This window comes from Archocentrus centrarchus, chromosome 24 (genome assembly GCF_007364275.1).
Source record: "Archocentrus centrarchus isolate MPI-CPG fArcCen1 chromosome 24, fArcCen1, whole genome shotgun sequence".
Classification (NCBI taxonomy): Eukaryota; Metazoa; Chordata; class Actinopteri; order Cichliformes; family Cichlidae; genus Archocentrus; species Archocentrus centrarchus.
The window spans coordinates 34,574,416-34,588,165 of record NC_044369.1 but is presented as its reverse complement, the minus strand read 5'-3'; positions in this window follow the sequence as shown (position 1 = coordinate 34,588,165).

Below are 13,750 nucleotides of genomic sequence, written 5' to 3'. Positions count from 1 at the left end.
AGTTGCTCCTCTGGAAGTTTCAAAGTCCATAAAGGAATACGAAGTGGTCCTTTCTCCCAGTAATCATTCAGATTCTACTGTTGAGCAACCAACCTTTGATAATGCAACAGTCTCAGAACCTGTGACAGTTCCTGAAATTGCTCCAGATGGATGTAATGAGCAAATTATTGGATCTGATTCCGAACCGGATATGCCACTGAATCTCAAAAACTTACCTGTACCTGGAATGGAAAAAGAAATGGAAACAGACACTGGTGAAGTGGAAACTGCACCTGAAGCAGAGGAAGCAACTCAGAACCAAATGAAGGAGAACGAACCCGTGGATAATAACACAGAAGAGCATGACCCTGATACACAACCAACTGTCAGAAGGTCTTCTCGAGAAAGAACAAAGCCAAAACTCTTAACTTACCCTGAGTTGGGAAACCCTCTTATTAGCATAGTTGAGTCTTTATTTCAAAGCTTAAGTGAAGCGATAACTAATTCCATTGAAGCACCTTAAATAGTCTGAACATATGCACTATGCAAAGGGACTTGCATAGATTTTAGAGGGGAGGGTGTAACCCAGGTGACAGTGTGCATGAGGTAAAAACCTGATTAAAATTTATTTTTGTTTATTATTTCATCTGGAAAAAAACTGGTTTAAAAATATTAAAAACAAACATTCAATCCATGGATGATTATTGGTTGGTTAAAAATATGTATGGTTGAAATTTTAAATAGGCAAGCTTTTATTCTGAAAGTGTCCCAGCGTGGCCCATGTGACTGGTAGTAGCCAACCGGATTCTTTTCGGTTCTGACCAAGATCGCTGCAGACACACAGACGTCGAGCTGCCGTTATTAAACAAAGGAAACTTATCTAAAAGAATATCTTTAATTTTTTGAGAAATTGTTTTGTTTTTCCACTTTATCCTGCCCTTCAGACGTGTGTACATTGCTGAATGGGACTTGGTGAGTTCGTAAAAATGTATTTTATTTCTTTTGAGAATTTTGTTACGTTGAATGTATTATTTGGGAAACAGTATAAGCTAAGATGTCAGATTTATGTTTTTTGTGTTTTAAAACTTGATATTATGATGCCCATGTGTGAAATTGAAGTGCAAGTGTTGTGTTTCCACTTATCTCCGCTCCGCCATTTTGGCAGGTGTGCAGCTTAATCAGCATCTATTAAGCAAAACGCTGACTCTTGGCTAATGTCTTAAGCAGCCAACGCTTTATTTTGTTTATTTATTGATATTTTATGTTGCTTACATTAGGCCATTTAAGTTGGAGTGGAGAAAAGTTGAGCTAGTACTGAAGTGGGACTTCATACGCGGTGAAACGAGATGGCGAGCCACCGGACCTGATGAACTGTGAATTTGCTGATCTGTGCATGTGGAGCAACATGCTGTCTGCGGAGTGTTGACCGTTTTCATCCGAACTGGTAGGATTTATCCTTGACTGCTAACAGCAGTGGATTCAAGACTAGCGCAGAACACAGACAATAGAGGGATCAACAGCAGGACAAAAGAAAAGAGACTCTCATGTGCATCGCACCTTGTTCAGCCTTTTGCTGGATTATTTTGAGTTGTCTTTTGGTTCAATATTTTTATTTTAATATTGAATGACCCTGTGTGGTACTGCTGTGATATTATTGAGATTGCAAACTATTTTGTTGGTTAAACCTAACATAACATTGAGTCTGCCGAATCTGAATACAGAGCCTAATTTTGTATTAATTTTGGAAAAAAAAATAATAAAATAGATAAATAGATTTTGAAGCTAGAGAACTAAACTAGGTTTAGTGACTACTGAGTTAACTCAAACAGACAAACCAAAGGGAACTGAACAAATAACCCTAAGTTGAAGTTATTTCTTTTGGTTAAGATAACAAAAAGAGGGATTATACACCAGGAAGGTGTATGCTGTTGTGTTTTCTGTTGTCAAAGTCTTTTATGGTTTTTGTTGTGTGTAAATAAATCTTGCCGGCTAATTTAAATTTATTCTCTTGGTCTGTGGTCCTTAATTGTGGTGACACTAACTCTACTCTCCATAGCCGAACCTGTCATCTGGTCCAAACCCTGTAACGACTAAGGTGTTACACAGTCAATAAAAAGTATGTGGATCCACTGATCAGGCATAACATTATGACCTGACCCATCGGAGCATGGACCCCCCTGAACCTGTGCTGTGGTATCTGCACCAAGACATTACCACCAGATCCTTAAAGTCCTGGAAGCTGTGAGGTGGGGCCTCCATGGATCTGACTGGTTTGTGCAGTACATCCCACAGATGCTCGATTGGACTGAGATCTGGGGACTTTGGAGGCCAAGTCAACGCCTTAAACTTCTTGTTGTGCTCCTCAATGGTTCCTGAACCATGTTTGCTTTGTGGCAGCGAGCATTATCCTGCTGAAAGAGGCCACGGCCATCAGGGAATACTGCTTCCATGAAAGGGTGCACATGGTCTGCAACAATGCTGAGTTAGGTGGTACGTGTCAAAGTAACATCCACATGGATGGCAGGATCCAAGGTTTCCCAGCAGAGCCTTGTCCAAAGCATCACACTGCTTCTGTCGGCTCGCCTTCTTCCCAGAGTGCATCCCGGTGCCGGGTGTTCCTCATGTAAGTGATGCACACGCGACCGGCCATCCATGTGATGTAAAAGAAAAAGTGATTCATCAGACCAGGCCACCTGTCTACCACACCCCACAAGAGCTGCAGTTTTGGAGATGCTCTGTCTCCTAGCCATCACGATTTGGCCTCGCTCAAATCCTCACGCTCGCCCATTTTTCCTGAGCACATAAAGCTCTTTTCCTCCCTAATGTATCCCACCTGCTAACAGGTGCCATGATGAAGAGATAATGATGTTATTCTCCTCACCAGTCAGTGGTCATAATGTTATGCTTCATCTGTATATGATCCAGGTGCTTCAGTGCTGTTCTCCTACAAGCAAACTGCAGGCAGTGAAGAGAAGCTGCTATAAAGCTCCTGATGTGTTTCATGACCAGCTTCTTCTCTCAGGTATGGAGGTGAGAACCACCAGCCTATAATAATATAACTGCAGACCTCTTTGGCTGTGGGATGGTGGTGGATGTGTTGAAACACAAAGGGAGAGCTCTTAATCCCCTCCAAATGTGATGTTCAACCTGCTGTTTGCATTTTATTTTGCAGATGTGAGGCCTCTGCAGAGCCGCCTTGGATACACCGTACGCCGCTGCATCACCTGATCTGTAGGCCTCATTTCTGACCTTTAATTCCTCGTTGGAGGTCCATGGCTTTCCCTGACTGATGTTGAGGAGTCCAGTGCTGCTGTATCACTGTGAGTGTAACATACTGTAGGTGAAACACAATCAATAAAAGAAGTGGAGCACTCCGAGTGTGGGCACGCTGCCATGGCACAAATATATCATTTTGTACATTACCTGAATAAAATGATGCTTGTCAACCAGTAGCTGTGTAGTATATTGTATATCACAGGGTCCTAAAGATCAGCTGTTCATATATGATGCAGTCAGATCTCCCCCGAGCTCCTGGGATCTGATGTGGAGAAACACTTCCTGTCTGACAGGACAGAGGAGAGGCCACATGTTTTCATGCCTCAGTTAATGACCTGAAATTCCTGTTTACTGCTTCCTGTTTGCAGGAAACATCTGCATTTACCAAAATACCACAGCCTGACTTCAGGTCAGAGCATGGTGTGGACGCTCAATCACACATCAGTTTATCCAGGTTATTAGTAGGGATGCGCCGATCCGATATTCAGTATCGGTATCGGTCCAATACTGGCCTAAATTACTGGATCAGATATCGGAAAGAAATAAAAAATGTAATCCGATACATTAAATAACGTTTCGCTCACATTAGCTGCATTACAGGGCTCCGTCGTCTTCTTCTTGTGGGTTTGCGGTTGACCAAACCAGCTTAGAGCTACATTACCACCACCTACTGGAATGGAGTGGATCAGCAAACAACCCCCTCAGATCCTCTGTCACTGCAACGGATTCCCTTTGACACTGAGCGATCATCGCTGACATGTTTTTCCGCCTCCACCGCTCTCTGCCTTGTTTGTGTGTTGTGCTCGCGGTGCTGAGAATCAGCTGTTATTTTTTTCTGTACTTCAGCTCCCGGACATACTGCTAGCGAGCGCTTCAATTCAATTCAATTCAATTCAATTCAATTCAATTCAATTCAATTCAATTCAATTCTATTCTATTCTATTCTATTTATATAGTGCCAAATCACAACACACAGTCGCCTCAAGGCGCTTTGTATTGTGGGTAAAGACCCTACAGTAATACAGAGAAAACCCAACAGTCAAAACGACCCCCTATGAGCAGCACTTGGTGACAGTGGGAAGGAAAAACTCCCTTTAACAGGAAGAAACCTCCAGCAGAACCAGGCTCAGGGAGGGGGGGTCATCTGCCGCGACCGGTTGGGCTGAGGGGAGAGAAAGACATGCTGTGGAAGAGAGCCAGAGATTAATATCAATTAATGATTAAATGCAGAGTGGAGTATAAACAAAGTAAATAAGGTGAATGAGAAACAGTGCATTATGTGAACCCCCCAGCAGACTAGGCCTATAGCAGCATAACTAAGGGATGGTTCAGGGTCACCTGATCCAGCCCTAACTATAAGCTTTATCATAAAGGAAAGTTTTAAGCCTAATCTTAAAAATAGAGAGGGTGTCTGTCTCTCGAATCCAAGCTGGGAGCTGGTTCCACAGAAGAGGCGCCTGAAAGCTGAAGGCTCTGCCTCCCATTCTACTCTTAAGTAGCCGAGGAACCACAAGTAAGCCAGCAGTCTGAGAGCGAAGTGCTCTGTTGGGGTGATATGGTACTATGAGGTCTTTGAGATAAGATGGTGCCTGATTATTCAAGACCTTGTATGTGAGGAGAAGGATTTTAAATTCTATTCTAGATTTAACAGGGAGCCAATGAAGAGAAGCCAAAATGGGAGAAATCTGCTCTCTCTTTCTAGTCCCTGTCAGTACTCTAGCTGCAGCATTTTGGATCAGCTGAAGGCTTTTCAGGGAGCTTTTAGGACAGCCTGATAATAATGAATTACAATAGTCCAGCCCAGAAGTAATAAATGCATGAATGAGCTTTTCAGCATCACTCTGAGAAAGGATGTTTCTAATTTTAGAAATATTGCGCACATGCAAAAAAATCAGTCCTACATATTTGTTTAATATGTGCATTGAAGGACATATCCTGGTCAAAAATGACTCCAAGATTTCTCACAGTGTTACTGGAGGCCAAAGTAATGCCATCCAGAGTAAGTATCTGGTTAGACACCATGTTTCTAAGATTTGTGGGGCCGAGAACAAGAATTTCAGTTTTATCTGAATTTAGAAGCAGGAAATTAGAGGTCATCCAGGCCTTAATGTCTTTAAGACATTCCTGCAGTTTAACTAATTGATGTGTGTCATCTGGCTTCATTGATAGGTAAAGCTGAGTATCATCTGCATAACAATGAAAATTGATGCAGTGCTTTCTAATAATACTGCCTAAGGGAAGCATGTATAATGTAAATAGAATTGGTCCTAGCACAGAACCCTGTGGAACTCCATAATTAACCTTAGTGTGTGAAGAAGACTCCCCATTTACATGAACAAATTGGAGTCTATGAGATAAATATGATTCAAACCACTGCAGTGCAGTATCTTTAATACCTATAGTATGCTCTGATCTCTGTAATAAAATGTTATGGTCAACAGTATCAAAGCTGCACTGAGGTCCAACAGGACAAGAACAGAGATGAGTCCACTGTCAGAGGCTCTAAGAAGATCATTTGTAACCTTCACTAATGCTGTTTCTGTACTGTGATGAATTCTGAAACCTGACTGAAACTCTTCAAATAAACCGTTCCTCTGCAGATGATCAGTTAGCTGTTTTACAACTACTCTATTAGCACTAGTGAGCGTCCGGTACCGGAAGAACCCCTTCCCCGTCAAAATATTTTTGATACTTGAATCCCTGATTAGTGACTAAATATAGACCTGCAGCTGATTTACGTGCAGTCTGTCTGCACAAGCAAAGAGACGGAGCCGGCGAGCTCAGATGGGGCAGAAGGAAATGTTTTTCTAGTGTCCAAAAGAAGCCTTTTCATCCCTGTAACCTCCATTAAACCTTTACTGGGAAACAGCTGGAGGTCCTTCATCAACCACCTGATCAGTAAGTGAAGAAAAGAGAACTTTGTAGCTGCTCCATCCACCCTGTTTGTTTCACACAGGGAAAAACTGCAGTACGGAAGTTAAAATATGCAGATGCACTGTTAATATGAAAAAAGTATTTCTTATCCAGTTACTTGGGTAATCAATATAAATAGAATACACAATTGCTAAAATAACCGATAGTTGCAGCCCTAATGAAATTTGCAACATGCCATAAGCATCACCTTCTCACACAGAAGCAACAGGATTCAGGTGATAGTTATTGTTGTAAGTAAGTAAAGTTTATTTATATAGTGTTTTTCACAGACAGAAAGAAGCTGTACAATAATTAAAACACAATATCACCCCCCCACCCCCAGAAAACACTATGTTAAAAACATAATAACATTACATATTAAAAGAAAAAGAATAAAAATAAAGTCAGAAACCAGAAAGCCTGGTTGAACAGAAAAGTTTTCAACTATTTTTTAAATGATGCCACAGAGTCAGCTAAATGGAGCTGGAGTGGTAAACAGTTCCAGAGCTTTGGTGCCACTGCCTAAAAAGCTCTGCCTGCCCTGGTCCTTAGTCTTGTATGTGGGACAACTAAAAGACTTTGATTTTGTTGTGTGAGAGACTGTTGACTTCTTTTTAAAAAAATTTTTTTTTAATGTTTTTAAATGCCTGGATCAAGTTTAAGTATCGGATTTATATCGGTATCGGCCGATTTCCAAATGTAAAATATCGGTATCAGTATCGGACATAAAAAAGTGGTATCGTGCCATCCCTAGTTATTAGTAATCATTTAACGTGTGTTCACAGGAAATAAACTTGAGAAAATGTTTCAAATTGTTTTTGTTTTTTCAGAAGTGTTTGAACAATTTTTAAAAATCTTTTTCCAGCAGTGCATGTGATGTTTCAGTGGGTGATGGTCTGTAATATTTACAGATCAACATGTTTTCTTTAAACTAGTTTATGTAAATCTTTACAAGATGAGAAAATCATGTCTGTATTTTCGTTTTCCACAGCATCCCAATGCTTCTCTGAGGAGGGATACTCCAGGTAAAGCTTCTTATTAAAGCTGACCGTCTGAAAATATTTAAAGTCTGTCTCCGGAGTCTGCATTTTGGGGTCCAACTCTGCCTGCCACAGCAGTCTGTGACATTTCCAGAGGTTGGGTTGGTGCAGCCACCCCTCGCTCTACATTAATGGAGCATTACCAGCTTCAAATTCTTGGGGCAAATGGTGACAGAGCAACTGTCCTGGGACTCCAACACAACCCTGGCCTTCAGAAAAGCCAAGCAGTGCCTCTGTTACCTCAGGAAACTGAGGAGAGAAAAGCTGCCACAGAGAGAGTGTTGGTCATTTAACCTGAGGTGCAGCATGTGCTGCCGGGTTCTTCAGCTGCACGAAGGCAGAACAGGAAGCCATTCACTGTTGTATATGTATATGTTTGCACTCTGCCTGTGGCACTTTTACTCTCAGTTGTTAATTATTGTAGACTGTACTATTTTTCTTGCTGCTGTAATATAATTTCCCTTGTGGGATCAATAAATTATCTATCTATCTATCTATCTATCTATCTATCTATCTATCTATCTATCTATCTATCTATCTATCTATCTATCTATCTATCTATCTATCTATCTATCTATCTATCTATCTATCTATCATGCTCATTTATGGAGATGCAGTGTTGTCTTGTTCTTGTAGCAATGACATTGAAGGACCTGTTGAGGTTCAGCAGCTGGAAAACCTCTGTGTCAGTGATTCGAACAAACTGCAGCATTAAAAATCTGCATAGATTTAAAAATCATTTCAAACAAAACACACGAAGAAGAAACCAAAAAAATGGAAGCTCTGCAGTTTTATGTAGAGTTTTATTCTGATAGGTGAATTCACTGGTCTGAGGGTTGCTTCAGCCACAAAAACAAATTTCTTCTCTTCCTGTAGTTTGTCCTGTTTGTGTCTACAGGGTGCTGCTCATACACTCTAAAAATGAGAAAATTTGCTGGGTGACAAATATTTGGATTTCCTAAAGAGAGTTTAGTATGCTGTTATTTAACAGATTCACACTGCTGCTGTTATTTTTTTCTCTCTAGTTTGAATTGTTTTTCATGACTTTAATACTGCTCATCTTTGTGTCCACAGATTAATAAGAGCACGTGTTAATATTTTAAACTCTTTGCATGTTTATTGACTCAGTGGTCCAGCAGTATGTTTACACTTTCAGGGAGGCCAGTAGCTGCTATTTCTTTATGTTTTGGGTCTTTTGGGGACAGTCCATCTTCAAACCTGCAGCTCAGCTCCGTGCAGAGTGACAGCTCCACCGCATACAGCAGTGCTTCAAGCATGGGGCGAGTCCAGAAAAGTCAGAACATTCATGCCCTGAAGCACGGCACAGGGGTCGCTGCGAACCCCCCATGTATCAGTCCAGATGTTGTAGATTTTCATCTTTTGTAAATCAAGGTCTTCACACCGTCTTTACCGCCAAAGCAACAACAAAAGAATTGTAGGGAATGATAGAAATGTCCTTTTGTTCTGAATCATATTTGGAAGAAGACACACAGGACCTTTGATCATGAATTCTCTCTTGGGCTTACAGGTGTGGTCACTTCTCCGTTTTCAGGTGAGGAAGGCTTTCAGCTACATAATTATGAATGCTGATGTTAATCTTGGTTTCCCACATGAATATGCCCCTCATTATATAACTTTTGTTTCATCCAGCAACATGAAGGCCTTTAAAACAAAGGGAGAGCTTTTCAGTGTCAATCCTCCTCTGAAGGGATTACAAAGAGGTGAGCTGGAATCAGTCAGAAACCTCAGTACGCTGATGGCCCGACCTGCTGATCGGATACGTCCCTGTGCAACACTCCAGTTGATCAGTCAGCTTCAGGAATGATCAAATCAGAACCTGGAGATGAGGGGAAACACGGAGCACTTCAGGAAAAACTTCTATTTTCCAAAATTCCATTGTATGATTTATTTGCTGACATGAGCAAGGAAACAGCTGGAGGGACACAAAAGAGGATGGGAGTGCCTGAAGCTTCTGTGTGCAGCCGATTAAATCCTGCTGCTCTCTGAGAATCAGACTGACAGCTGGTGGATTACAGAGTGATCAAAGTGCAGATTTTTGGTTGGTGTTTCAGAGGTTACTGTCAGGATACCAAATCCTCCCACGTGACACTTCAGCTCCAACAAAAACTAAAATCAGTCAACCTGTTTCAGGAAAATAAACTTTATCTAAAGAGGACTGTTAAAAAAAAAGTATAGTAGAGTGTATATATATATATATATATATATATATATATATATATATATATATATATCTTTCTCTCTCCTGCCCTCTCCTGCCCTCCCCTTCTAGCCTGCTTTGCTGAAAGTGCCTCTCTTACACATCGATCGAATAAGAAACAACATGGATCTGGCAAACTGGGCCCTAAACACCATGGATCGTATTTTCTCCAATGAGATCGGGGAAAGGGGAGCCCGCATGTCCTAGTGGACCAGACCCGGTTGGACACGTCCTGGATTTGTGGGGCATGTGTAGACCTCTGTGTCTCTCAGCGCTGTGGGTCAAGGACATGGAAGACGTATACATATTCGGCTACTTGGTAACAGGATCTCTTCTGTCTGGGCTTGGAGAATACCTGATTTACCAGGAAATTAAGAAAATCTGGGCAGCAGTTCGGCGTCTGCCGAGTCAGCAGAACCAGATGGATGGGCTATGCAGAACCGTTCAGACTCAGACTCAGAGCCTGTTGCACCTGAGATGCAAACTGGATGCGTAGTCCAGCTGTGAACGTGCTCGCAGGCGAAAGGGATAAGATCTGGAGATAAAGTTCGGTTCTGCATAGCAAAGACGGTAACTGCAGTTTGGACCATTGAATTTACTGAATGGGTTCCCCAGTGAAACTGTTCCAAAACAACATCTGCATTATCAGGAATTCGGCTCCCTAGCCGGCCTTGAGGCTGGTAATCATATTTCTCCAGGTCAATCTATACCAGGTAAAGGTAGCACTGCATAAAGGCTTAAAGGCTGCATGACCTCAGACACCTGTCTTCCCTCTTTGTTTTGTTGGTTGTATTTCTTGGATGGGTGTTCTGGAACGTAATTTCATTCCATGTCTTGACGTATAATGACAATAAATTCTTCTTGAGTCTTGAGTCTTGAAAATGATGTGTGGGTGTGTATGCGCATGAGCATATGAGGGTGGGTGTGTGTGCGCATGAGCATATGTGGGTGAGTGTGTGTGCGTACATGTGTGCATGGCTGGACCTGAATCTGGGCCTTCTTGTGCCTTGCCTCCCGGCTGCTTCTCGTTGGTCGCTCCTGCGTCCCCCGCTTCCCCGGGGTGTGGGTGCCTTGGGGTTCCTGAGCCGGGCTGGATGTTCTGGCGTGGGTGTCGACATGCTTCATTTTGTTGTGCCTTTTTCACAGTTATTTTTCCAGGTATTGCTTGTTCTGTTTTGGTATGTTGTCTTTTTTCTGTTTTTTTGTAGTTGCAGCATTTGAATTGTTTTGGTTAGTTTAGTCGTGCTCTGTCCTCTTTTTCTGTCTTCTCCCTTTTCTCTCTCCTTTTTTTTCTTTCTTTCTTTCTTTCTCCTTTTTTTTTTTTCCTCAGCCTGTCAAATGGAATTAAATGTATGTGTACACAAATAAATAAATAAAATAAAAAACAAACAAACAAAACAAAACAAAAACCCCCCACAAACATTAACAAGAAAAGCTTATAGAGACTCTATAGAGCTTATCTTGAAAGAATAAATATGTTTGGCACAACAGTGCATTTAGATCACAATTCTGCTTGCAAACACTGCACTGTAAAACATAGCAGCCTCATTTAGTTAAATCTACTTACTACATTTCTTTAACACAAAGAGCTCTGACAATTTTTAAATTTTGAACTCTACATTATGAGTTTTAGAAAGTAAAACTTACAGCTATCCATTGTGTTGACTATTTGAGAAATTTGTCCGATTTGTATGTGTTGATTGAACTTGAGTCTGTAAGTCAGAAGTTGAAAAAAAAAAGGAGAGGATAAAAGGCGGGAAAGTAAAACTTAAAGTTATTCATTGTGTTGACTCTTTGGGAATTTGTCAGATTTGATTTAACTTGGATTTGTAAGTCATCAATATGAAACAAGGATAGGGGTAAAAGGCGGGAATGTGGGATTGTAGCTACAGAAAAAATTTATTTGCAGTGACTTTTGAATGAAACTGTCTTCTTCAAACCAAGGCAATATGGAAGAATGGAAATAATAATTTATACACTACAGATAAGTCATATATCGAATTCCATCCAAAATATACACATTTTAAGGTACATTGTAAAGGACTACTTCCACCAGCGGAAGGAGACTATTTCGCTGACAACGGCCTGTTGCAGTAGGCGGAGCAATACAGCACTTGTTTGTACCGCAAAGGGGACCAGTGTCTTTGTGATTTTTTTCCATGCAGTGTCAGTGCCAGGTAAGTTTAATAAACTTAAATTAACTACTCTTCTATTAATCGTCAGTGCAAAGAGTAACTATATAGACTGTGTTTTTTAGTACCCGGGAAAAATACATTTGAAGCTTTGGTTATCAGCTGACCCCCCACCCTCTGCTTTGCTGGACAGATTTAATCTTATTCGATCAGGATTTTTAAAAAGAAAAAAACAAACAAACAAAAAACAACATGTTAGATAACTGGTGTAGTGTTTTAACGTGACCGCAATATACGTTGTTTTCATGTTTTCTTACTCAGTACCTTCACCGAAGCATGAGCTAGCTAATTAGCTAACAGTCAAGGGCATACAAGGCATTAGCTTACTGTGAATGTTCAATATCAAACGACTTTATTTATCAGAAATAGGGCACGGTGCTCATGCTTTGCTAACATTTTGTATTGACCAATAAACTAGGAACACTTGGTAATGTAGTTTGATATCTGATTTTATGCTGGTTACAATTTGTTTTAGTACAGCTCATGCAGTAGGACTTAAAAACTCCATTCTGAGTAAAATTTTCTTCCCTCGCAATTTCTCCTTTGGCCCCTCGTGTGTGCGCCCGTGCATCTGTGTGGGGAATGTTTGCTGGACTTTTGTGTGAAAGCGGGGCACTTGCAGCAGATAGCAGAGCAAATGTTGCCTTTGTCATGTTAAAATAATATGTTTAATGTATGACAGGAGTAAAATGTAACCAAATTCCTCAAGAGATGGTAGCTCTCGATGCCTGTTCGGTATGTTTTGCATAGTGAATTATGTTAAAACGAAAGTCATTTTTAAAGAGAATTATAGTTTTGTGGCTAACATGTTTAGTGGACATCTGACATTTAATTATCTAACACTGTCTTCAGTCCTAAGTGCTTTTTATTTTAACATCGGATGAAAATGTAGTCAAGCGCAATATTTAAGAACAAAATCAAAAGTCAATATTTGAACATAAAGTTTATAATTCTTGCAGGGTTTTTGCAATGTACTGCATAAGTTTTAGGTAATCTTAACACAATAAGTGTTTTTAGAAATTAGATGTCAAATGTCTAGTTATTTTTTGTTGCTAATAGTAAACTGTTTTTTGTAGCATGTTACATAAAATGAAAACTGGTCAGAATGTAGAAACTGGAAAAGGGTAATATTTGGCATATTTTTTTTGCAAAATCACAAAGTGCAACCATTGTCATATTTTGAAGGATTAAACAATTTAAGAATTTATGAACTAAATATAAAAAATATATATATTTTGGTTTCATTTTTTTTAACATGCAAATTATTTTTGTTTACAGAAGTGAACAAGGATTTCCAGTTCATGAAGTGGAAATGTAAGTTTTGTGCGTTCTCCTCCAATGGGCAAGGAAGAATACTGCAACTCAAGTCTCATTTGAGGAACAAGGAAACAGTTAAATGTCCATTTGCAGATTGCTTTTTCAAATCCAGTGTACTGTCAACATTTACTGCTCATAGAAGTCGCTGTCACAGGTTTTCCACCCTAAATAGTTTAAGACCAGAGCTTTTTGTACACCATACACATACAAATGCAGTGCTAGAAGATGAATTTATTTCTGATACTGAGGCATCACCTTCATATGGTTCAGTACCTGAGGTTGAATCTGATTTTGACAGTGGAGAGGCAATTAAACATCAGTTGGCATCTTTATTTCTCCGTATGCAAGCAATTCTGCATGTTTCTAATTCTGCAGTACAGGAAGTAATTGATGAGTTATTTGACATTGGAGACTTTGCTTATAAAAATATTAAGAAGATTATAGAGAACGTTTTGGAGGAAAATAACTGTGCTGCTGATGCCTCTGTTGTAACATCATTGTCTGATGAAATTCAGTCTTTGAACCCACTGAAATTTCTTTCAAGGGCAGGGTCTTTAGGCACAGAGTGAAAAAGGCAATCATTTTACAGAAAGAACTTTACAGTTGTTGAACCAGTTGAGTATGTGCTAAATGCACAAGAAAAAAAACATTCATTTGTGTATGTTCCTGTTTTAGATTTGTTAAGTAAGTTGTTAGAAAGAAGTGAGATTCTTGAAAGATTACAGAGATCCAGTGAACAGGAAGGTTGTTACAGTTCATTTCAAGATGGTGAACACTTTAAAGAAAACAAAATTCTCAATGAAGAATTAGGCATA